Below are 24,513 nucleotides of genomic sequence, written 5' to 3'. Positions count from 1 at the left end.
CATTAACACCACATACAATCTGTGCTAACCATTAGAGTTCTTTGGCGTGTATAGTACATACACATGCATCGCTGGATATACACAATGTTTAGTCTGTCCTTTTGTGAATCCACACCTGCCTTTGCAACCTCATTAACCCACGAAATCAAGGATATGCTTACTATAGTGACTCAGGTAATCGCTTTTTACCCTGTTCAGCTGAAGAGCTTCTCTGGAATGTAAAAATAAATAATTAAAATTATTACCAGTATTATTGTTGCGGTTGTTAATATTTTTAATGATCCCATGTCCATTACATTTATCCATTTAAGTTGATATGGCTAACATGTTAGCACAGTTGCCTATTTACATATCTAACAGACAGGGAGCAACATTAACATTCATTTGGAGTCGAAGTTTCTGTCGACCTCACAATTTAAGTCCAATAGTCACTCTCCTTCTAGCTTTGTTTTGGTCTACACCAACTCCTGAAGGAAATATCTGGCTTTGTAGCTGTTAAATGCTGCAATATGTTCACTAGCTAGTTGCTAACTTTGTCTTTGTCATTTGGTGCTGGACAGGTAGTTATAGAGCAGAGGTTGTCCAATCAAGCATGAGGAACATTTATTTTCTTGTCATGTCAGATGCTGGACATGGACTGATGACTAAAGAAATGCTACAGGACACAAACTCTCTCTCTCACACACACACACACACACACACAACACACACACACACACACACACACACACACACACACACACACACTTTAGCAGGTGCAAGGCTTAAACTACTGCTCCAATTCATCAGCTTGTAGGCAGTACAGGGGCCCATTTCAGGAAGGAGGTTTTACAAACTCTGAGTCTAACCCTGCACTCTGAGTTGATATACCCTGAGATGGGAAACTGAGTTTTCGGTTCCAGAACAGCTGATTTGAGTTGGTTCAATCAACTCCGAGAAGGTTCACTCAGAGTTAAGCACCATGCTGCCTTTTTATTGCACCACCACAATAAAAAGGCAGCATGAATTGAGCCATGATACTAAGATTCACCATGGCAACAACCACAAACAAATCGATGGGCATACTTTATCCCTCTGGAACTGGAACTACTCATGCGCACATACAGCGAGATTGAATATATATTTTGTTAAAAATAGCAAAATGGCTGCTGCTGCAACAGAGAGAGAATTGGTGTGGGAGAAAATTGCTGCTCGAGTCAATGCGTAAGCATTGACAGTGTATTGATTTCATATTTAATCACAGGTAACCTATAATATTACTGGTGAAAACTGGAATGGTATTACACCTATAATTTCATTTAGGTGCAATCCTGCGGGCGAAAAAGCAAGCTACTAAAAATCCCATTTTGAGACTGCAGTACCATGTCATTAACAGAACTATAATTTATAATCATTTAATTCTTTTTAGTGGACACACACTGGTTTGTGTCCACGGAACACTACAAAAATGATTAAGAAACGGCTCTGACGGCTCTGCATACACTGGCTTTACTAAAATGCTCCGCATCACCAGAGGTGTCAAAAGTATTCACATTCATTACTCAAGTAGAAGTACAGATACTAGGGTTTGAAAATACTTTTGTAGAAGTTGAAGTATCAACTCAAGCTTTTTACTTAAGTAAAAGTGTAAAAGTACTGGTTTCAAAACTACTTAAAGTATAAAAGTAAAAGTAATGTAAGGCAGAGATCTTCAACAGGAGGTCCTCAGAGTCATTGCAGGGGGGCCTCCAAATTATTGTAAATTTTTGAGTCTTTAAAAAGAAAAAAAAATGAAAATGCCTTAACATAATTCCAATATATTATTAGCAAATATAAATTCCCACTGATGATAGGCTTACTGGCCTATAGGTTAGGTAGTCACTAAGATATCAGCCCACAGATACAGTTAATCCTAGATTTACTGTGCCACATATGTAACATTCAAATATGATTTATAAAATCATGCCAACAATTAATATTTTAATAGCTTATGAAAAAAGGGTATGTAAGAAGGCTTCAGGTTGCCCTAACAGTTATTGTAGGCCCAGTTTAATATGCAACTTAATTTCATACAATATGTACTAGGGGTCCCTGCTACATCTCACTTTAAGTTAAGGGGTCCTTGGCTTAAAAAACATTGAAGACCCCTGATGTAATGCCATTAAGGACAAAAGCTTAACCCCAAAACGTGGGGACAAACCCCACTTCCACAAAAACAAAATTTTTACGTAAGGCCATAATGACTATAATAGCTAAGGTTATATTAAAATCATACCTGCAAACTCAGAAGGGCTGAAAAAGGTGACACATCTCTTCTGTGTTTTTCAGACAACGGCAGCTACAGTCTGGTGTTAGAATCCTCTCCAGTGAAATACAGACACACTTTTACACCGTTTAGCTGTCAGCATTTTAACCGTGTTTACTCCAGCTGCTAGCTAACGCAAGGCTAACCTTACCTGCTGCCGAGTGTAGCATTAACTAGCGTCCCGTGCGGCGATGTTTCAGGTTCCTCTAACGTCCGTTTTCGGAGCATCAGAGAGAAGCGCAGTCATTTAAGTAGCACCTAAATAAGGCACCGAAATCTGCGTTGCTATTCGGTCCGGTAGATAACGTCGTTAAGGCACTGGTGCCGTATTAGCACCGGGTCTGTGCAGGTGCGATGGATCGCGTACAAACCAATAGGGTGTCGGAATGGTATATGTTTATACTTCTCATCCAACCACAATCAAATTCACTCTCTCCGGATGGAGCGATCTGGATAGTTTTTTTTTTTTTTGAACGATGACAAGCCAGAATGAAAACAAGCCGAACTGAAATGTGAGTAACGAGGCTATTTTTAAAATGTAAGGAGTAGAAAGTACAGATAATTGCGTGAAAATGTAAGGAGTAGAAGTAAAAAGTATGCTGTAAAATAATTACTCTAGTAAAGTATAGATACCCAAAATTTCTACTTAAGTAAGGTAACGAAGTATTTGTACTTCGTTACTTGACACCTCTGCGCATCACCAATGTTGTAAAGAAAGCTGCTGTTTGCAAAAAACATTATGCGACACAAAGAATCTGCTGGGATGTAAAAGCATGTCTACGATGGTGGATGTTAGTGATATGAAGACAGATAAGACTGAAGAAAAATGATACCACTCAAATAGGTAGTTATCTGGAAATGAAAATACATCTAGTCGGGGCCTCAATATCATCTCCCGACGTATGTTTAACTCCCTGCAAAGTAATACAGCTTCTTCATCAACGGGATCGTTGATGAAAGGAAATGCCATGCTCGAGAAAAAAAACCGTTTTATAATCTGCCTAACATAGTTAATAAACCAACACTTTTTTTATTCATGCAGATGACAACCCTGCTCTAAAATGCGCCTGATACAGACTGAATGAATGAATGAACGAAAGAGGAAAGAGCACTGTGTCAGAGGGAGGAGACTGAGAGAAACTCAAGGTTTATTGAAGAAAACCTGCTCCAAACCAGGTTAGGTTCACAGGCTCAGTTACCATAGTAACTGACTCTGAGGTTAAATTACCTCTCTTTCTGAAACGGGATGAGTAACCCCTCCTCAGGTTTAAATAACCTCCCTTTCTGAATCGGAAAACCCAGAGTTTCCCTCATCTCAGGGTTAACAAACTCAGAGTTTTCACTAAACCTGCTTTCTGAAACGGACCCCTGGCAGCACAGTTAAAATATGTCACGTCGACACTTTCACCTTATTTAGAGCGGAAACTTAAGAATTTATCTCTAATTAAAATCCACGTCATAATTTTTATCTCAAAATTTTCTATTTTTAGTCACACTTTAAAAGAAGTGGAAAATACAAGAAGGAAACGTCTGTGTTCCACCCTGTGTACACCTTAAATTACAGTGGGTGATATATAGAGATGTTCCGATACCAATACCAGTATCGGCTCAGATACTGCCTAAAATGCTGGTATCGGTATCGGGAGGTACTGGAGTTTATTCACCGATCCGATACACGTAATAAAGACCTAAAGAAAATCTACGTCAAAGTAGTTTGTTTGTAGTTATGTTCTTTTTCTGTTATAACGGACTGTCAAATTGGATAATAAAAGAAAGTTCTACGACATTCATTGTTTGTATTTGTTCATGTTTCACAAAAAGTTTAACCTGAGCCAGACAGACAACAAAGATAGAAATAATATCACATCCATACAGGCATAGTAGTATACAATTGTTAAAACATAATAAAATATATGACACACTGGTATCGGATCAAGTTCAGGTATTGGATAGCAAAAAATGGTATCGGGCCATCTCTAGTGATATACTTATGTCACAGTTAAGGTTTGTACAACTCATAAGGACACAGACAATGCTAAAAATTATGTTTTTATCTGGACGAAATGCAAAAAACTAAACATCATATTTGTGTCTCTAGTCTCGTGGGGCACAGTGCATGTTGTTCCATTCCCAAGAAGCCCCAGATAAAATCCATGTTCATATCTATCTATGTGTCTTGCAAACATCCAATAGGTCACTCATTGCAGATAGGCTTCTGCACTCAACATAAAACAATGGAAATGCACAAATTAATTTATCTTTAAAACCTGCGAACTCTATTATATAGTAATTACATTTCTCACACTTTAAGTTTCTCTGAATTTGTATTAAAACACATCATGGCCTCATTAAAAAGGATCACATTTACAGGCTCAGCCTTGTGTATTGATTGAAGAGTACATTATTCACAGCTGTCAGCAATCTTTAATTTTTGCTCACCTGTCAAAACCACTTTAGTTATGCATTGCTGACATGTCACCTCTGTATCCGTCAATATCAGAACAGTTGATTGGGCACTACCCTCAGATAATTGATTTTGGATGATGCATTAGATCCTCAGTAACACAAACATTCACAAAGGACACTGAACATTTTGGTCAAGGTGCTCTTGAACAACAAGTAACAGGAATTACTTTAGCTCCTCAGAAACAAAATCAAAAGATGATTACGCATGAATACTTTTTAAGCACCACAGTTCTGGCTTTGATTTCTACATTTGTTATTTCTGTGTGGAAGGTGCATAGTCCTCCCTTGTTTGCATGGTTTTCCTTCCACAGTCTTAAGGTTAGGTCCAAATTAAGTGGAAGACAGTTGACGTCTGATGTCAAGGAATGTGACTGTGACTGGTACTCTGTGTTCAGCTGAAATCTTGCTGTCGCTCAAGTACCAGGACCAGGCTCCAGCCCTTCCAGTGACCCTAAACAGGAATTAGCAGGTTAAAAAAGCATGAATAAAAGTTCTGGAAGGTTGCTTTTATTGCCCCAAAAAGATATTATAAATAGTTTAAAGTACAGGCCTGCCTATAGTCAGTCAATCTTTTTAATTTTGATCATGGGTACTAGAAGCGCTGGGTCAGCCAATGTCGCTGTTCCCCAGCCATGACCATGAATGATTATGATACAGGAGAACCTGTATTTTAGGGCCTAAAGAGAAAAGCATGGTTGGAGCCAGAGCGTAGCACGGACAGATAACCTATCAATGCAAGTAAACTGCACACTGTAATTAGTGATATGACAACCACCAGTAATCCATTCAGAAGTACTTCTGTTGCAAATGGAACGATGTTGAGTTATTTTTCTGGCTACTGAGCATTTCTTTCTGTATACTTTCTTTTGCTCACTGTTTGACTTATGTTGACTGAAGTAAAAAAGGAACAAATAACTTTTTTTTTTTTAGATCAGCTTGGTTGAACCTACACAATGCATCCCCTCATTCAGCTTTCACAGGGATAGATTGTGTTATGGATGGAAGAACGGCAGTGAAGAGCATAATCGATGAGATGGAGAGAATGATATAGAGAAGTAGAAAATAAGATTTCCCCACTTGGGAGATGGAGTAAGAAAGTGATCTCACTCATTTAAAACCCCTTTCAAATTGCTCTTCATAGATATGCAAATGCTTATAGCCACACAAATAAATAACCAAACCCCCACCACTAAACACACCCACCCACGCTAATACAGCAGTCCTTGCCCATCAAATATTTATTTAAATATGAACCCCCCCGTAGCCGCTTTTCCAAACAGATCTACCATAACAAGCCTTCCCCCATCAGTGAGGCTATTCAACTCTGCTTAAACATGTCTTCATTTGCCTGATGATTGACAGTAATGACTTTCTCCAAAACCCCCGGTACGGCAATATTATCCTCTCTCTTCATCTGGCAAAACTTACTCTCTCTCGCTCTCATTCTCTCTCTCCCTCTCTCTCTCTCGGTCATAGACATCACCACAGATCTGTCAGTGATTCACCCATTACCTCCTCCACTAAAGTAGTGGGGAAAGCTGCACAGTATTCAGGAAGAGAAGAAATTAGGTTATGCTTTGAGTCTGCATTTTTAAGAAGATAAGTTTTTACTAGAGAGTTGTGTGTAATTAACCATTTGGTCAGAGTCCCTCGTCGTCTGAGGCACCGACGCACAAGGCACCGTTAGCGTAAGTATGCAACGCAGGCAGCCAGGGTAGATGGATGGGTCAAACAAACACGGACTTTCACCCAGGAGACCCCTGTTCATGTGCCGTGTGAAACCAGAAGTCAACGACTTTTTAAAATATACGTAGCCTACGTAAGTTAACTTTCTTACTTTTAACCCAAAACACGATCTTTTGTTGCCTAATCCTAACCGAGTAAACCTATTAACAAAATAAACCTACGTTGTAAGTTTATTTTTGAAAAGAAACGCCATCCCTGAAGGGGTACCTGGAGCCGCATAGTTTGAAGACCAAGCGTCTGGATTTGAAGAGTTGGGAGTGAAAATGTAATTGGCCAAGAAGTCACATCAGAAGTTATAGCATTGCCTTAAATTGCCTTTTATTAATCTCATAAGATCAATAACTAAAATGTTTACTGTTTCACTTTAAAATTCTGTACATATTTCACAAGTGAGACATTTATTTCTTTAGAATAGTCTGCTTTCTTTTTTGTTTGCTATGTGCTCATAAGGTTTTGAAAAATGCTATACATTTGTATTGTAAACTTTACAGTAAAGGGTCATCTCTAACAGAAAAAAGCCCTGGACAATATTTTTGATGAAAGCTAACACTACAGAAAAACTTGGCTGCCCTTGAAAGTATGGTCAACGTTGGTCAGTGTTTTATTTCTGGGTGTACTTTTCCTTTAATGATTTTGTGGATGCCTTTCAGAGGGATGGTTAATTTTTGAGAGCAATGTTTCACTAAATTGCTGTTTAGGATATGGAAAACAGTTATAAGCCACGAGAGACCGTCTGACACGCTCTGTTGACTGTAAAACAGTGTGTGTGTGTGTGTGTGTGTGTGTGTCTCAGAGAAAGTGAATGACAGGGTGAGGCACAGCACTTACCTTGCTGTGCCTCCGATTCTTTCTCCACCTTCGTCATAACTCTATTTACCACTGTTTTAATCTCCCTCTATGTCACTGTCTGTCTGTCTGTCTGTCTCTGCCTCCACAAATGTTTCTCTTTCCCAATTACTTTTTTTCTGTATTTCCACATTGGCTCCCTCTTTATCCGTGTTATTGCCCTCTTAGTTTTTGTAATTTCCTCTCCTACTCGCTGTCCGTCATCTTCACACATGTAATTTTCTCTGCACCTCATACTGTAGCAATCAATTGTGACTCAGTATGATCTGATGTTGTAAATGGATCTGCCTTTGCTTTGTCTTCATATTTGTCTCAATCTCTACCGCTTTTGTCTATTTGTACTTCTGGTTACAGTATTCATACAGTACATTTCATTACAGGTAAACTAAATATGCTTTACATTAAAGTAGATGTAGGTGCAGTAGGTGGCTATGTCTGTCCTTTCCTCTCACTTCAGCTCTATTTAATTCAATTTCATGATCAAATATGTATACTGTAGAAAATCACCTGCCAACATTCAAACTGTATTGACCATACTTGGTTTTAGCTATGCAAACTGAAAATGTGCAGTTTTGCTAATCATTCAAAAGAGACATTGCCGTAAGCATGTGTGCATCCCTCTCCTCCTCCTCAATCAGACAATATCCCCATCCTCTCACTCTCTTTTTACCTCACACTTGCATGCCATCATATTTTGAACATCCATCACCCTTAATCAAATATTTAACTCTGAAGGTCTGTCAAGGTGCCTACTTTGTGCAGCAGTTTGGCAAAAAGCTTCTTTCACTTCTTGTCTCATAGCTGCTGCGGACTTATTTTTTCTCGTGTTCTCTAAACATCTTCAACCACAGATTCCTCCAACTCCTCGACACATTTTGAGGAAGAGAGGGAAGAGAATCTGACACACACCTTCATAATCAGTAATAGCAAGTTGTAACAATAGATTTGCATAAAATCTTCTATTGGTAAAAAGGCTGCAATGATAATGACTTCAATTGAGAGGACAAGAGAGCCATCTGTAGATAATCATCATGCTGCGTGGACTAATTATTTCTCCATTTGTAATTGACTGAGTAATTAAGAAAGGAAGTTTGTTTCAGTGATTGATTAACAAAAACTAAAAAGCTGAAACAGATCTACTGAGATATCAACTATGAGACACTTTATTCACCCGCATCAATGAAATTCATATGAGAAAAGAAGAAAAAAGAAATAAAGAAAATGACTTGAAAATGTTAAGTGCAAGCAAGGCGCTGATAAACTGCACCACAAAGCCACAGATCAGAAAAAGCACTTGTCCAAAGGGAAACTGGTGAGTTTGTGTATATAGTGATTAATAATGTACCAATTAAAATAAAAGATTTAACGTCACGCAAAAGCGCACGTGGATAAACATTTTAGAATCAGCTAAAGACCAATCAGCTGCTTCCTCCCATTCAGGGTCTGATGTACATGTCTCTGCCAGGGGTTGATGCATAGCATGTATAAGTGAACCCAAAACATCTTGATCGTGTCCTGGTGGCTGGCTTCAGTATAGGTCATAAACTAGGCCAAACTAAAAAAGGACAAGTCAAATAGATTTTTGGAGAGGAAGTGGAGACGTGTCGTCCATCTTTATATACAGTCTATGGTCGCTACTCAGAACAACAATCATTAAGATGACATTAAGATGAAGAGACAGAAGCTACATCAGGTCAGTCTAACATGAGGAAAATACCTTGGTCAATACAAGCATATGGTGATATTCTGTGTTTCTAAAACCAACAATGAATTTATCCTACTAGCAATCGCTGGGTCACATGATCCTTCATTTTCGATTAACCTCGGCACGGTAATATATTTTGATTTATTCCCACATTCACTTTCTAAGACTCAGTATAGCACAAATGTTTATTAATACGCAACTTAAACTGATAACCAACAAATCCACCATTTACTTCGTAGGTGTCAAGTTCCCTAACACCTACGCTGCCCAGGTGTTTTAGAAAGTTACCTAGAAAGCCAGAGACTCATTTATTGTAGGTTTTGGTGTTTTCTCCAGAGCACATCCATTCACCCTTTGCCTATTGCTTCAAAGACACTGCCTATAAAGTTCCATAGAAAATTCTAAAATTGCAACCATCATTCTTAAAAAGTCTCTTTTGAAAGCAATCTGTATATGCGTGTGGTTGTGTGAATGTATCTATGCAATCATGCAGACATGCATGAATACATGCATCTGCACCTGCTTGCATTTTGTGCCTGTACCTGTGCATCCATATGAGCTAAACTGCTTCTATGAACTAAGGAGCAATCCCAGCAGTGAGGCTATTTCATGCCTTTCAAGCACTGAGCTCTGAGTGGGTGGAAGTGTGTGAAGAAGTGAGGGGGTCAGCTCTTAAAGCCTACATCCAGAGTAATGCAGCAGCTTGTGTATGGGAGTAATATAAAAGCTGTCACCTAGCAAGCAAGGCAAGATAACACTGCCAATGGGAGCAGTGGGAAGCACAATTTCAGCCAATCATTCTTTTGACACCTTCACATTTGCAGCTGCAACATATACTGTCACGAGAGCTGTAATTGTGAGTGCGGAGAGAATTGTGGTGGCGCCTGTGCACGTGTGCGTCTTCGAGCATTGGATTGTGCAAACATCCATTGCTGCGTGCAGAATTTGGCAGTGAATGGCTGATTGCAGCATGTTGAAATTTACAGTAATATATTAACACAGCCCCTCCTGCTATCACCATTAAAGGGGTGATAGAATGCAAAACCGATTTTACCTTGTCATAGTTGAATAATGACAGTTTAGTGGGTAACTAGGACATACATAGAACCTCTAAATCCCATTGACACCTCTTTCCTCTGCAAATCTCACAATTTGAAACTGCCTCTGAAAACGGGCAAATCTCAACAAGCCGCCTAGTTGACGCCTAGTCTCTCTCTTTGTCACGCCCCAACATTTACATAGGCTACACAACTGACCTGAGATCAGTTAGTCTTCTGACTCTTCTGAAATTGTATACATTGTTCATCTGCTATTTTACCATTAAATTCACTTCTGAGACTTTTTTTATGCGAGAAATCAACTATGTAGAGGTCAAATATGGGCCGTTTTACGAAAATTGATGTCTAATTGCAAATTTTGTCCGACTGTGTGTCGGAGTTCAGTGGCCGGTGCTGCCTGTGTTGCTGCCTCGCCGCCTGGCCTGCCTTCCTTCACAGACCCCGGCCTGCTGTGAGGTAGATTGAGCTCCGTCACGGCTGGCAGCCCACGGCACTCCATACCCGCGCAAAGTCACCGTTTTTTGGGTTAATGGACTACCAAACGCTTCTGCCCTGACAGAGCTCCAGGGCCTGCAGCTCCCTTCTTCCTGCTAAATGCCCCGTGTGTGTGAGTGAGAGCGCAGTCAGCAAGCTTGTTACGCCAGCAATCTCTTACAACAGGTTCCAGTTAATCTTATAATGTGTGTAATTATAATGTGTTGAGTTATTTAAACAAACGATCTGTGAAATAAACACCTCTTGTCTATTGATAGAGCCTGCGGCTGGATGGAGCTAGCTAGCCTCCTCTTAGAATTCTTCTGAAATTCACAAAAAATTATAAAATTTAAATCGGACACCATTGTTAGCTTTATAAGACCTTGGGGATGAGGTTATATAAGTGGCGTGATGAAATTCAAACTGTAAATATACTCGAATTACGCTGAAAATGTAGCTGCAATCTGTATACATAGGATTGAAGGGACAGTCGCAGCTAACAAAACCCCTAGCTAGTGTTCACAAAAATTTATTAAATTTAAATCTGACACCATTGTTAGCTTTGTAAGAACTTGGGATAGCTGCGATATAAGTGCCGTGACGAAATTCAAACTGTAAATATAGCTACTATAGTTGTGCCGAAAGTGTAGCTAGCTAGCAGCGATCTTTTCCCATTGTATTGAATGGGACATATAGCTAGCTAGCTGCTCCTCCTAACAACACCTGACATTCATAAAAATGCCTTACATTGAAAACGGACACAACGGTTTGCTTTGTAAGACCTTGGGGTAGCTGTGATATAAGTGCCGTGATGAAATTCAAACTGTAAATATATTATAGTTATGCCGGCAGCCGGCCGCGGAGTCCCATAGTGCAGTAATCCACAAAGGGTGACTTTGCCCTGGATATGGAGCCCAGCAGGCTGCCGCTTTCTCGTCAGACTGTGTAGAGCCGACACTGTGTGAAGTCCGACACGTCTTACCAAATTTGCAATTAGCCATCAATTTTCGTAAAACGGCCCATATTTGAGCTTTATATAGTTGATTTCTCGCATAAAAAAGTCTCAGAAGTGAATTTGGTAATGAAACATTGCAGTGTTTGGAATATGAGATTCTGTCGCTTCTCTGTGTGTATGGGGGATTCGCTCAACCAATCAGCGCGCGTCTCTAATGTGTGTGTATGGGGGATTCGCTCAACCAATCAGCGCGCGTCTCTAATGTGTGTGTATGGGGGATTCGCTCAACTAATCAGTGTGCAGCTCATCTATATATTCATGACCATACCATATTTGGAAGAAAAGCTCTTGTTACAAATAGGGCCAAAACACAGGGATGCATAAGGGCCAATAAAATATCAACCAGGCCATTTTCAGCCCAACCAATGTTACATACCCCATTAGGAGATCATAAGGAACAGTGTGAAATACCCTATATTATCATTCTATCACCCCTTTAAAACAATAAACCTCCTGACAGAAATAGAAAGACACAGAGAATATGGCACTTATGTTCAAACTCCGTCACATAATTCTTGGCTTCTGTAACCTACTGATGCAATGCTTTAACAGCCCACACATCTATGGAATATTTCTACTTTTTTTATTTATTTTTATTATTTAAACAATGAAAACGTCTTTCTTTAGAAAAGTGTTTTCCGTGTAGTACCGTGGCTTTCAAGGGTCAGCCTGCTTGCGTCCGTCTTCCTCCTTCCAGAATCAATCTCAATCTGACTCTAATCTTCCCCCCACCTGCCCGTTAAGCCTGTTTAAATCAGCATCACACAAACAGGCCCCTCATGTGTCACATGTCAGGTCTGACTCTATTGGCGCTAACTACATTCACTGAAAGACCTGTCGTAACGGTTAGCATTCATAAACTACAGGTCTGATGAGGTTTCAATGGTGTCCACATGGCTGAGAAATCGATTGCTAATACAAACATTGTTAATTTCTATGATAACCTGCTTAAATTTTACCGCACATTGCAGAAGTAGATACTATTTTTTTTGCCATGTTATGTCTCAACATTCTAGAAAGACTGAAGAAAGAAATCCTCAGATTGAGAACGGCAAGTTTATTCAACAGAAGCTAACCCGGACATGAGGAATGAATGCAGCTCATTATAATAAAGAACCTACAGTGTACTGTAATTCGACCCTACAGTTGAAACATACCACCCGGGGCTATAACGGATTATTATGTACTGTAGCTACTTCCATCCTTTCAGCTTTGTTAGAACAGGATTGCTGTCCTGGTGGTCCCATAGATACGTACAGTAAAATATAAAACATACCTCTTGATTTTCTCCTGAGGCAGATCTGCATTCACTCAGGTACTCAAAATGCAAATTACCCACAATTAGCTTCTTGCTCACAAAGACCAGTTAGAGATGTATTTGTATGTGTAATGGTGTCCATGTAGCGCATTCGATCATGAGGGGAAAGGCACTGATGAGAGGCTGAGTGGAGGTTTAAACGTGTTTAAGACAGTTCAGATACAATCATGTATGTATGTATGTATGTATGTATGTATGTATGTATACATAAACGCAGGTAATTGTGTTGGAACAGTTGAGTAGCTTTACAGAAGGACACAACCAAGCACAACCCCATATGTGCCTGCAGTGACTCAGAGTGGCTGCGTGGGCAAAATATCCTCACATTTCAGGACTGAATCATTCTGCCAAAGTCTCTGATCTATTTGCTGTCAAGTGGCCTTGGTGTTCAGCAACAGAGACTAACTGGTTTCCAAAGCTATGTAGCAATGTAAAGCCAGCACATCTGAAAAAGGACAAGCAATTTCCACAAACCAAGATAGCAGACAAGATGGCAGTCAGTCAGGTAATTCTATCATCTTTTGTCTTATTATTTCTTTCCTTTCACTATTTATTGTGGCTATAGAACCAAACTGATGTACATCACCCTACAACAGTGCCCCACCTGCCTTTCACACAAATCAAGTTTCCTTCAATTTTCAGTGTGCTGATGGGAATCTGATGCATTTCAAACACTTGCCAAACACTGTATACTTGAGGGGCAGAAGATTATGATATTGTTGTGGGGAGCTGCAGCAACTTCCAAGTGCAAACTAAAGGCCCAGACACACCATAACATAAAAAAAAACTAGCAGCGTCAAAGGCCAACTGCTGCATGGCCTCAGGTCGCCTGTGTCTGGTCCAAAACGTTGCACTTGAACACACTGCAAAGACTACAGCCAATAGCTAGCATGTAAGTTCTGCACCTGCTTGAGAGGAAATAGTCTGTATTCGTCAACCAAAAAGAGAAACCTCAAGACTGACAGGACGGATTCAAGACGCTATATAGCCATAACAAACAACAAATTATATTTAGAGAAAAATAACACAAACAATTACAAACTGTTTCTGCTGAAGAGCTCAACGGCTAATGATGAAATCTTACCTGATATGACAAGTTTCAATTTCACACTCCCTTGACTTTAGTCGTTTGCTTGCTTTGCCTAAGTAAGCAACTGACTTAAGCTGACCAGAATGATTTTTCTCACCGACAGGCTTCATTGGCCGAAAAGCCGCCAACAAGAGCCGATTATTGGCAAGAGTGCAGGACACGCTGCAAAATCTAGGGCAACAGACGCTCCCCGATGGCCGACCGACGGCCTGGTGTGTCAGGGCCTTAAGGATAGACTGTGGAGGAAAGGCTGACAAGGGAGAAGTGATGGAAGAAAGTTTTTTCCTCCCAGTTTTGTTTTAAAAGAACTGGCAGTTATTTTTGTTGCTGCACAGACTGCTTTTGTTTCTGACAACAGCTGTTGAGATCAGAAATATGGAAATCATGGCACTCACAGTGGAGTCTGCCTTGAGTTACTCAGTGGCACAAGCCTAAGGTGACCAAGATTCATGATTTCTGAACTTGTGAATACTGCAAGACACCAGCAGCAAGTGGATCAATCTACAAAGGCTCACGCATGCTCTGAACACTTTCAGAACATTACATTATTTGGTTTCTTTATTTGAAAAGGAAGAAAAATCTAGGCATTCTCCAGTGTGTACAGCTAGATCTGATTTAATTTCCCCAAACCTCGACTGTGGACCTAGAATGACTCAGAGCCCAAAGGCAAAACAAAACAAATACTAAGTGAGATTCTTAGAAGATCCTAGATTCTCCTTCAGCAAAGACTGCTTGAGGACTACATTAAATATGTTTTCAGCTTGTTCCATTACAAGTAGGAACTTTATGCTTGGGTGTCTATCAACTCACAAATCCTGCATTTGAAAGTTCATTTCAATTAAATTTTATTTATAGTGTCAAATCATAGCAAAAGTTATCTAAGGACACTTTATGGATAGAGTAGGTCTAGACCACACTCTAATTTAGACCCAACAATTCCCCCCAAGAGCAAGCATTTGGGGCGACAGTGGCGGGGAAAAACTTCCTTTAAAACAGGCAGAACCCTCAGGTAGAACCAGGCTCTTGGTAGGCGGCCATCTGCTGCTGCAGATTGGGACTCGTCACACACTACCAACATTATTACAAGGAAAACCAACCTTCAAAACTTATATTTTCAGAGAAGCCTTTTTTGCAAACAAAGCTTCCCTTCAGGGCTCAGGTGAGTGAGTTAATTGGTCTGCCCATTTGACTTGACACATAACTCCCTTTGTGTGTGTGTCGGTGTGTGTATAATAGAGTGATGTGCCTATAAAATGTACTACAAATGAATGTGTGCCCACTATGCGAGTACTCCTGTGTTTTTGATTTCACAACCTTGCATTTTGAAGCGAGGATTTATATCCCTATTCAGTCTGGATTCATTGTTCTGCGGTAGGACGTGTAATTTTCCCAAGTTACGTGTAAAACTCTAGAGAATCTTCTACACAAGATAAAGCTCTCAGCCTGAATGGAAGACACGCTGCTGCTGCATGAAAAAACATGATGTAGTATTACTTTACATGTCAGGGCAAATTAGTTTGCGTTTAACTGTTATTTGTTGGCTGAACACAAGTAGGTTGTTCTGGATTTTGTACGTTACAGGCTTTAAAAAAAATACAGCCACATCAGATCACATTGGATTAAAATTAAAGTTGCTAATTGCAACATCCAAAATTACCAAACTCTAATCCAGCTGATTAGTGTGTCTTTCTGCCTGCAGTCCTTTGCAGCCCAATAAACAATGAACTGCTGACAAAAAGACAAACACAATGCTGAAACCAAAAATGGAATGTAAAAGACGGAATAGGGCTGCACGATTATGGACCAAATGATAATCACGATTATTTTGATCAATATTGAGATCACGATTAATTATCACGATTATTTGTTGATTTTAACCAAAACAAATTGTATTGTCACATAGGCTAATTATAACTGCTTTTACATCCATATTGTGCTACATTCCTCCTTTATTGAAGGATACTGTGAAGGAGTATGCCATTTCAGCTGTTGTGCGACCGCTTTCCATACATGCACGTTTGCCGTAAGGTATCTACCAGACAAAATAGCAACGCGGATTTCGGTGGCTCATTACACTGCTACTTACATGTCTGCGTTGCGCTTTGATGCTCCGAAACCCACGTTAGAGGCAACATAAACATCACTGCATGTCACGCTAGTAAACACTAATAACACGTTACACAGCAGGTAACGTTAGCCTACCGTTAGCTACAGTAGTAACTGGATTAAACACGGCTAAAATGCTGACAGCTAAACAGTGTAGTGTGACAGGATTCCAACAGCGGGACGTCAAACAGTCAGCTGCTAAAGCTATGAGCTAAAAGACACAAACTAGCACTGGTCTGTTGTATGAAAAACAAAACAGACGGGACAAAACGTTGCGTTTACTGGTAAACTGGTAAACATCGTGACCGGCATATGACGACCGACTGCTACCTGTTGTGGAATTTTCCTCACGTTACTCTGTCCTCCTGTGACTGTCTACATCTAAAAACTAAGCTGCGCGGTGCAGTGAACAACTCTGATTGGCTCATGGAGGCACGTGATCAGACAGTGGTTTATGGAGTGCTAGATTGGCTTTACAAAAACTTTGATAAGGAGCGTTCTATGAACAGAATGACGCATTTTAAATATCGCTCGATCACGCAAATTTGATCGTGGGATCGTGGTGATCGTGATTAAAATTTGATTAATTGTGCAGCCCTAAGACGGAATACAGTACACATTTATTCTCAAAGGTCCATCTTTCCTCATAGACCTGTAGGTTCCCACACTCTCAGTCAAACACATTAAAACTTACCATAAGATACTTGCTGTCAGTTTTCAAAGATTCCGAAGGTTCAGCTGCTTACAGTGATGACTTTGCATCGTGCATGATTCAAATTTACAAATTAGGAGGAGTGGCAGGGGAGTATGCCAGGCCAATGGCCATGAAATAAGACTCAGTTGGGTACGTCTAGCAACATTGTTGGATGCTGCGGTCTCAGCCTGGCAACCAGCGTAACCATCGAGTCTGGGGAGGAGGGGGTGGGGGAGACAACTCTCTCCAGTATTCCACTAGCTGTCAGTATTACATATTGCACCTTTAAGACTTGCTCTTCCCTTAAGACACACCGACACTGTTGTTGCTGATTCTTGCACACACAAGCAGTTTACTTTAACACACTGGCCACTGGCTGCGTGGCTGGCTGCGTGGCGTGAGCGTGGCGTGAGCGTGGCGTTTCTGTTGCGTGTCAGCTGCGTGGCGGCTGCGTGGATTTTTCTATGTCTTTACACACCAGAAACATGTCTGATGCGGCGCTGCTGCTGCTAGCCTTGTCTGTACACATGTATGTTTCCCATTGATTTACTGCACTCAAGCAGTATACTTCATGTTAAACATAAATATATACTGATTGGATTACAGCAAAGACGACGTCGGCAGTATTGACGGCAAAAAAAAGGAAAAAAAAGACTGTGCTGTCTCCCTTTCTGTTCACATTATACACCACAGACTTCCAGTACAACTCAGAGTCATGTCACCTACAGAAGTTCTCTGATGACTCTGCAGTTGTTGGGTGTATAAGGGATGGACAGGAGGGAGAGTACATAGCGCTGGTGGAAAACTTTGTGGAGTGGTCTGGTAAGAATCACCTGCTGCTGAATGTGGATAAGACCAGAGAGATGGTGATTGACTTCAGGAGGAAGGGAACAGCTCCGCAGCCCCTTTGCATTCTGGGTGGAGATGTGGACATGGTTGAGGAGTACAGATACCTGGGTGTCAACATCGACAGCAGGCTGAACTGGAAAATCAACAGCACTGCTGTTTACAAGAAGGGGATGAGCAGACTCTATTTCCTGAGGAAGCTGAGATCCTTCAACGTGTGCAGCAGAATGTTGGAGATGTTCTACCAGTCTGTTGTGGCCAGCGCTCTGTTCTCCTCCGCCATCTGCTGGGGCAGCAGCATCGGAGCCAGCGATACAAACAGGCTGAACAAACTGATCAGGAAGGCTGGCTCTGTGATTGGCTGCAAACAGGACACATTTGAAGCTGTGGTGGAGAGGAGGTCACTGAACAAACTGTTATCTATCATGGATAACCCCGACCACCCTCTCCATTCCACACTGGTCCAACACAGGAGCACCTTCTCTAAGAGGCTCCGACAGTTTCGATGTCGCACGGCCCGCTACAGGAAATCATTCCTACCACAGGCAATTAAACTTTTTAACACTTCATCACTGAGTGTGAGATAAGACTCATATACCTCACAACTGCACTGAATGCACCTTGCGGAACCTAGCACAATAGGTTTATCTAGGCTACATCCTATCTTTACTAGGGAAACAGTTGTACATTTTTACTCCCCAACTTATTGAAACAGTTGTACATTTTATTTACAAATTGTATATATTTTAAATATTGCTCGTGTAGTATTCAATTATTTAATGCATATTGTTTCCTATTATTTAATGTATACTCTGTATGTGAGCTGTGTGATATTTTGCTGCTGCAACACCGTTATTTCCCATTTTTTAGGGATCAATAAAAAAAAAAATCTATCTATCTATCTATCTAAAATAGGCTACATAATATCTCGTTCTGTATTGACAGGTGCAATATTTGAAGACCAATAATTATTATTTATTATTATTATTATTATTATTATAAAATATATATGCATACTATAATAGGCGTTGGTTCTATTTCTAGCATGCACGCGTTTTCGGCACGTGTGTGTCACGCAGGCAGTATGCAAGCTCTAACCTGTTAACATGGGATCCGAAATAAAAAACGGACACGCCACGCAGCTGTCACGCTCACGCCACGCAGCCAATGTGTGGCCGGCCTAATGTTTCATTCATATTAAGGAGCATAAAGTGAGTCTCATAGGCTGTTATATCATTTAGGGGCCTTTCATCATGTGTAAAGCTGTAACTAAACTGGAACAACTTTAATACACTCTGAACACACACACACACACACACACACACACACACACACAATCACAAAAGAATTACAGATGCGTGCACATTAGCAGACATACACTTGCTTCTAACACAACATACAGTAGTAGTACTGACACACATATTCACACACTCCAGTGCAGATATTGAATTAAATGTACTCATGGGATGCGGAGAAAAGTAGGAGCCAGCAGATTTTCTGGCCATCAGAGTATATGTTGGGGAGCTGGAGTGTGTGGAAAATGATCAATAAATGCTACAAAACCAGAAACGCTCCGATGGATTCTCACTAAATTACTTCTTTATAGACTTTGCTGCACATGCACACATACACTATTAACATGGATGCAGGTACAAATCCACACACGCATGCTGCACTCCCACAAAAAAGGTCCAAAAACACACTTGCACACACACACATGTACATAAGTTAAAATGAACAGTTTAATAAATGCCATAAAACTGCTGTGGACCATAAAAAGTCTAATATTGCCTCTTCTAGGGGAGAGACAAGCCCTGCTGAATCCCCAGCATATTATTATTACTTATTGCCGTTTGTGGTCGTTATCACTTTCTTGTTTCATAGTGCTAATAAATGACACTTAACAAAGCAAAAATAATATGAGCTACCTTTCGTTTTAAGGACTGTTTTTCAATAATCACATAAAAATGATGTGATGTGTGAAATAGGCTCTATACATCACTGTCGGCTAAGATACAGTGAGAGAAAGAGAGTTTCTGTTTTCATGAAGGAAAAAGCAGCTGCAGCCTTTCAAAGAGCAGAGGGTGACAGAGTTCACAATCTTGCAGTCTTTTTACACATAAAAGGAAAGAAAATGTGTTGGACAAGGTTTTTCTATGCTTCTTCTACAACAGGCATATTGAACATACAGTAAGCCGCATAATGTGTTAGCTTATTTTGTTTATCTAATGAAAAGTGGGACAAGATTTTTTGGGACAAGGTTTTTCATGTTTTAAATGCATTATGTATGTTGGTATGACCTAATTTTAATTCATAATAGTTTAAAACTATGGCACAATAGAACAAGGTGACTGTGTGACTTTTAGACTGCACCACCAATCAAAGCAGCTAAATCCAGCCCCAGCATCATGCCTGCTGTGTGACAACTAAATCCCTTCAGGGATCAACATATGTCTCCAGCTCTTTGATTCAATTGTAAGATTTATAAAAAGGTTAATGAAACAAATCAAATCTTGAATTAAGTGTATCAAGAGGACCTTTGCTGAACTATAATGGGAGTTAGAATACATTTGTAGGTTTAGCAATCCAAACAAAAACACTTCCCAATGCATGCATGTGGAACCACCAACTCTAAACTGACAGATAATTAAAAAAATATTATGCAGCCAGTACAGTATCTGCATGCTGCATGTAAATGTAATAGTGATAAAGTGAGCCATAACAAAATCAGGCAGCATTCAGACTAGAGATCTAATTTTCTGGATAACCATTGACTAACTCTCCCACAGCTCTACACTGATGGCTCTGAACAGCACTTCGAGAAATAGATGAAGCTTCTTAATGCACTCTACTGTTCTGTCAGTCCAGCACGTGAGCTGTGAATTAATTCATGTATACTATAACCACACTCAGTAAACCTTGCTTGATCACTACATCGTGCATTATTCACAACACAGCAGCACCACTGCTCACTCGGCCATGCACCACACTGCAGCATCCCTGACTCTCTTTCCACCTACAGTATATGGTATAGGGGTGGGGGGAAAAAAGTCAATACAGCACAGTATTGTGATATTTCCCGTGGCAATACTGTATCAATACACAGACGCCAAGTATCAATCTTTTATTGTATATGTGTTGGTCAGTTTGTCTGCTTGTCTGCTTGACAATCCCTTTTTGCAGCAATAAAATTGAAGAGATGAACAAACAAAAAGATAAAACAGATGTTGACAAAGTTTCCTTTTGGGGACATAATTTGAAATTGGGAAAATGTGAAGTTGGAAAAAAGGTAATAAATTGCAATATATCGCAGAATATTGCAATATGTTTAAAATCGCAATAATATGATATTGTGACATAAGTATCGCGATAATATTGGATCGTGAAGCCTCTGGTGATTCCCACCCCTAATATGGTAAAACAGTCACGACCAGTTGAACGTGTGCAACCAGGAACCAGTAACATAGCTCAAGCACGTTGTTCGTCGTTCGACTGGTCGTGATTTCTTTTTACTTTACCCTTACCCCGACGACTAACGTTATAAGGTAATTAGCGGTTTGCGATAAAACTGGTCACATCCGATTAGAATGAAAACAAATCCCAGAGAACGGTCGACTCGGTACACATGTTATTAATTGCTCAGAAGGCTTTTTCTGTGAATGGCCCTGAACCTCGCCACCCGACCGCTTGAAATTTGCTACAAACTTTACCACTACCAAGGTAAACCAAATCCTGGGTAATTTAGCAATACATCTGTACTCATGTCTAGTTTTTGAATGTAATGTTTTAATGTGTGCTTCATTGTATCCTGCTGCCTCCACTTTACCTTTTATTAACCTTACTGTTCTAATCTCTTAGTTTCATAAAAGCCCTTCTAGGGATAGATGTTACAAACTAGCATCCACTATGAACACTAGATATACTGTACTTGCATCAGATAGCAATTTTCAGTTTGTCTATGTACTATATCTGTCCCTATCAAATAACCATGAATAAATGTTTTAAATCTGAGTTAAACACCTCAGAAGTGAGAACATTTTTGTAAAATAGAGTAATATTATAATTATGTTGTCCAGTACCTCATTTATCAAAATATATCAGGTCAACATCTTTGTCTTTTATGATAAGTTATCACAGTGGATCTCACTTTTTATTACTAAAATATTTCACCATCTCATGGCTGAAGTTCATCGTTTCAACTTTTCCCATTGTGCCGCACTGCACCTGTGTAAGTGTAAGGGTTAATAACAGACAGGCAGTGAACATGGTTCGGTCACAGATACGGGCTTTAATTGGGTCTCTGTTGACTTCTTTGCTTCTTCAATTTTTCTCTCCATCTCTCATCCAAAAATGAGCAAAGAGCAATTTCCAAATTATACTGTGGCTCCAACAACAGCACTATCATATACACACCAACACACATTGCACCTTAGAGCACACACACACATCAATCCATGCTGATAGCAATGGGGAACAGGAAAAAGGGGAATTAAAATGAGTAAATGGGGATAATGATAGAAGCAGGAGAAAGGAAAGGGGTCATTCACTAAAGCTGCAATTAGCAAAGTGTACGAGAGTGCTGCCACACTGCTGCCCAATAAAGATGAACAATAAAGATCTATTCTATTCTAGTCTATTTACATAGTACAGATTACAATGTGGCATAATAAAAATGTAATGTTGGAAAACGTAAGCTGCTGACTGGATCTTTGACAATGTTTTGGATTAAGAGTCTGCAAATGTAAGCAGAGTTCAGTAGAACCCACAAGCAGCCACTAAAGTGAAGCCAAGACAGGTGAAACATGAGCCTTATGCTTCTCAATTACAGTAATGAGTTTATGGAGTTATTACACCCATCTTGCCAGTGTTATCAGTCTGTCTTTTCAGGTCTATAACCATTGCCAAGATTCAGTTTCCACATTAACACTGTTCTTTTTTTCTTCACTAATGACAGACGTAAGTTTTCTGCATTGGAATCAATGAAAATAAGATCCCCACTTTCCTTGAATTAGGATAATTAGGATATATAAGGGATATTTGAAGTTACACCCACTAGCTTTAATGTGTAGGTACTAAGAAGTACTTCATAATGATGCTGGATGTGTTACAGCAGGTTTAAAATTACAACTGCTTCATAAGCACTGCATGAGGATTAGTACAGTGAACATATGAGGTCAAGGCTCTCCTGAGGAGGATTTTATTGTGTAAGCTTTGATGTTGACACAGATTAAAAACCAGATGTTAAAAAAGAGAAAAAAAGGGTGAAAAATATTGTTTTGTCGTATTAAAGAATTAGCTGAGGGACTTTTTCTCACCATCTCCTCTCTTACAATACCTCTCTCCATTCTTAACTCACTTCACTTCATCACACTTTGTCTTTGTTCACTCAATGTCTCTCTCTCACACACACACACACACACACACACACGCAGATATAACAGAGTGAGACAATATGTGTGTATTGCACATATCTCATCAGCATGCATACATTTAATGCTTAGTTTTGTCACCTTTTAAGGTGTGGACTTAGTACCATGTTCCTCGTCCAATACAAATTGCAGGTTCGAGCCCCTTCCTTTCTGGATAGACAACCCAACCAGCCAGTAGGAGTTGCTAATGCAGTAGTCTCGCTTCGCCAGACCATCCACGAGTTGTGGAGCGGAGGAGGGTCTGGCTACTCCACATAGCATTTCGGGATGGGAGAAAAACGTGCTCTGGTTTATTGGCATTTCTTTAAACCAATCACAATCGTCATGGGCAGCCCTAAGCTCAAGTCATGCGAGAGAAAACTCAGATTGGACAGATAGTCTAGCTAGCTGTCGCAATTTACCGTGCAGAGATCTGAGGAGCAGTTAACCATAGTCCTCATTAATCCACCGGAGTTTAACATTCCAACACAAAGAAAGCGAAAGGAAACGGGCATCGCCAAAAATACATGCATCCGGCGGAATTTCCTGCGGCACCGGATCAATCCCGGAAGTGGAACGTCAAGAAAATATACAACTAATGCAGTGACCAGTACATGCTTCCTGTGTCAGCTTCCTCCTTCAAGCATTGACGATTGTGCTGATCGGTTTGCTGAGTAGTAGTCATTTAACCCAAATTTCTCAGATTTTTGTGAGACATTTATGACAACATGATATAATATTTAGTAAATCTGTCACAACGCCTACTTATATTTAGTCATTTTTGCTAATTTTCCTGTTTTTAACATCTCATTAACCTCTTCCTGCCATTCGTCACCTGCCCCATACAGAAGTTGCCCTCAGTGTGTTCCCGCCATTCCCAGTCACCTGATCCCCTCACTCGCCATTCCTTTATTAACTCCCCTGCATATATACCAGCCAAACGTCTTTTGCCATATCGTCTAATGAACTACCGTCAATGTTTATTATTTAACTATCATCAAATGTTTTGTCCAACTAACATTCCAAAACCTAAAGATATTATAATGATCACATAGATTAAGACAAACAAAATAAGCGAAACCTTAACAATCGAGAAACAGAAAAGTTTTGTATTTTTGGCTGAAAAATTACTAACGATTAGTCAATTACCAAAATAGTTGAAGAATATTTTTTGACTAATCATTTAATTGACAAATCGTTTCAGCTCTCCTTCACAGTGAGACCTTCTGTGGCAAAGTATGTTGGGTGTGTTTCAGTGAGCCAAATATAAAAGCCTTACCTGCTCACTCAATTCATCAGCTGAATGCATAAAATGTAAATAACATATGTAGGTGTTTTCATGTCTGCATGTTAAGCATTTGCACATACAATATGGGTATGTAAAAGTTAGCCCACCATGCAGGAAACATGACATATGCCTCGGGGCACAGTTAGGTGATTTTGATTACAACATGGCT

The 24,513-nt window shown here is 40.0% G+C and overlaps 1 protein-coding gene across 3 annotated transcripts in view; it reads right to left on the bottom strand.

Annotated features, from left to right (window-relative positions):
* Positions 1-24,513, bottom strand: part of kcnab1a (potassium voltage-gated channel, shaker-related subfamily, beta member 1 a) — a 116,169-nt gene that overhangs the window by 38,539 nt on the left and 53,117 nt on the right. The gene's annotated exons all lie outside the window — the stretch shown is intronic.

Source organism: Perca fluviatilis, chromosome 2 (assembly GCF_010015445.1).
Source record: "Perca fluviatilis chromosome 2, GENO_Pfluv_1.0, whole genome shotgun sequence".
NCBI lineage: Eukaryota > Metazoa > Chordata > Actinopteri > Perciformes > Percidae > Perca > Perca fluviatilis.
Note: the sequence above shows the minus strand (reverse complement) of the source record. Positions and strands in the feature narration are given on the sequence as shown.